The sequence below is a fragment of the Columba livia genome, chromosome 25, assembly GCF_036013475.1.
Source record: "Columba livia isolate bColLiv1 breed racing homer chromosome 25, bColLiv1.pat.W.v2, whole genome shotgun sequence".
Lineage (NCBI taxonomy): Eukaryota > Metazoa > Chordata > Aves > Columbiformes > Columbidae > Columba > Columba livia.
In genome coordinates, this window is record NC_088626.1 from 5,487,501 (window position 1) to 5,490,000 (window position 2,500).

Below are 2,500 nucleotides of genomic sequence, written 5' to 3' on the forward strand. Positions count from 1 at the left end.
ACGGCGGCCCGGCCGGCGATTGATCGTCAAGCGACGCTCAGACAGGCGTAGCCCCGGGAGGAACCCGGGGCCGCAAGTGCGTTCGAAGTGTCGATGATCAATGTGTCCTGCAATTCACATTAATTCTCGCAGCTAGCTGCGTTCTTCATCGACGCACGAGCCGAGTGATCCACCGCTAAGAGTTGTCTGGCTTTCGGCGCCGCCCCGCGCGCGCGGAGGGGCCGGGACCGCTCGCCAAAAAGGAGCGGCCCCACTTCTCTGAGGACGGCCCGCCGCCGGCCCCGCGGCGCGACGGCATCAGGGCCTCGCCTCGACTGACCGTACCGACACACAGGCAGAGAGGTGGGAAGAAAAGAGCCGGCGGAACACCCCGAGCGGCAGGGGCGGGGAGCACGCGCTCCCGGCAGACAGACGCCCCTTGTCCGCTTCGGAGGCGGCCCAGGCGCCCGGGCTCGCTCCGGCCTCCGCGCGGAGGCCGCGGCACCACCGGCCACGCACCGCCCGCCGGACCTCGAATCGGCGCACGGGCGCTGCCGCTGCGGGACACGAGCGGCAGCGGCCGGGCAAAGCCCGCGCGGGGCGACACACGCGCCGCCCCCCTCGGAGAGGCCGGCAACGTCGCGCGACGTCCACCGGCTTCCCCTCGCGCACCTCCCCGACCCCGGACGGCGAGACGGGCTCCCGCGAGCTCGACCGCCCACGCGCCGGGGGCGGACACCGCCGGAACCCCGAGCCAGCGACGCGCACCGCCCGCGGCCCACCGGAGAGCGCCAGCCGCCAAGCCGGAGCGGCTCGCCCCTCCCGGGACCACCGCCACCGCTTCTCGCCCGGGCCCCCTTCCCGCGGGCGGCTCGCCGGCGCCAAGGCGGGCGGCGCTCGGAGCGGGGGGGTGACGCGCGCCCGCTCGCCCGCCCGCCGTTGGCGGACGGTGACCGGGAGAGCGACATCCCCCGCCCGCGCGCCCCCCCGCCTCGCCCGGCGAGGCCCGGGGAAAGGGCGACGTGGACAGCGACGGTCGGGGCCCGAGCCGGGGCGGCCGCAGGCGGCAGCGGGCGTCTTCCGGCGGACCGGTAACGGCGAACGGCGCCGCCGCCGCTCGGACCGGGGCGCCACCCTGGACGGCGGTGAGGCGACCGGAGGCCACCGAGCCGCTCGGCCGGGAGGCGAGGACGAGAGGGGAAGCGGAGAGCGCCGCGCGGCGCCCGCACCACTCGAGGGGGGGGCGGGTGGAACCCCTCGCGGGCCACCGGGCGAGACCCCGCCGCCGCCGGGGCGGGGGGCCGCGCCACCCCGGCGAGAGAGGGAGCGCGCGAGACGGCGCGCTTCGCCCCCGCCGGGGCCGCCCGTTTCGAGGCAGGCGAGACGGCCCGCGGCCGACCGCACCGCGGCCTGGACTTCCGCCGAGGCCGGACCGCGGAGAGGGGGGGGCAGAGGGACCCCCTCCCCGGCACGGCTCCCCGCGTCAGGGAGGACGACGGAGCGGGCGACGGACTCCCAGGGGCCTCGCGGGAGCGACTCCCGCCCCCCTGGAAGCACCCGCCTCCTCGCGCCGCCGCCCGCAGCCCTGGCGGGTCGCACCGAGCCGCCCGAGTCTTTGAACCACCGCCCGGCTTCGCGCCCTTCGACCCCCCGGGGCTGGCCAGAGGGAGGGCCGCAGAAGCGCGGACGCTAGGTACCTGGCCCTGGGGCGAGGGAAACGACCTGCTGGGCCCCGCGGGGGTGCCTCCTCCGCTGCCACCCTCGGAGGAGCGTCCGCCCGCGGGGGCGCGCCCGAACGCCCGCCGCCACCGCCTACGTCCTCCTGGCCCGGGAGCCGGGGTTTCCCTCAGTAGCCCGGAGCCAAACCCGGCAGGAGGGGCGTGGCTCGGGCCGCCCGCCGCTGGCGCGGGATACGGCCCGGCGCGGGGGCCTCGCCCGCCACCCGAAGGTTGGCGTCGGCGGGCGGCGGCGGAGCCCGCTCCCCCAACCCGCCGGCTCTCCCCCCCCGCTCTTCCGCCGGGGAAGAGGGAGAGAAGAAGCGCGGCGGGGAAAGGGGAGCCGCTGCCGCCGCCGCCGCCGTTCGCCAGCCGGCGCCGCGCACCAGCCCGGAACGCCCGGAGGCCCGGCCCCGCTTTGCGCTGCCGAGAGAGAGCGGGCTGCTCCGCCGCAGCCCGCTCGCGCGCGAGGAAGGGCCGGGGAGGCCGCCCTCCCCGACCCCAAAGGCCCCTCTCCGTTCCCCGCTCGCACCTGCCGCCCCACCGCCGCCGCTCACCGCGTCCTTCCCGCCTCTCTCCCCCTCCGGGCCCGAACGGCCGGCCTCAAGCCGGCGGGGCTCGTCACGCCCCTCACCGGCAGCGGCCCCCCGCTGCCTGCACGCGCTGCCACCGACGCCCTCCGAACCGGGGACGGCCCTCTTTCGCCCTCCCCGCCCCGGGGAGGCCCGCGCGCCACCGGCCTTGCCCGCCCCCCTTTCCCCGCGCGGCGGCTGCGGGCCGCCGTCGGGTTCGACAGGGGGGCGCGG

General features: G+C 78.8%; 1 non-coding gene across 1 annotated transcript; it reads right to left on the reverse strand.

Moving 5' to 3' along the window:
- Positions 1-31: 31 nt before the first annotated feature.
- On the reverse strand, positions 32-184 carry LOC135576395 (5.8S ribosomal RNA). The gene has a single exon (XR_010468092.1). It is a non-coding gene; the product is annotated as a 5.8S ribosomal RNA (ribosomal RNA).
- Between the last annotated feature and the right edge of the window lie 2,316 nt (positions 185-2,500).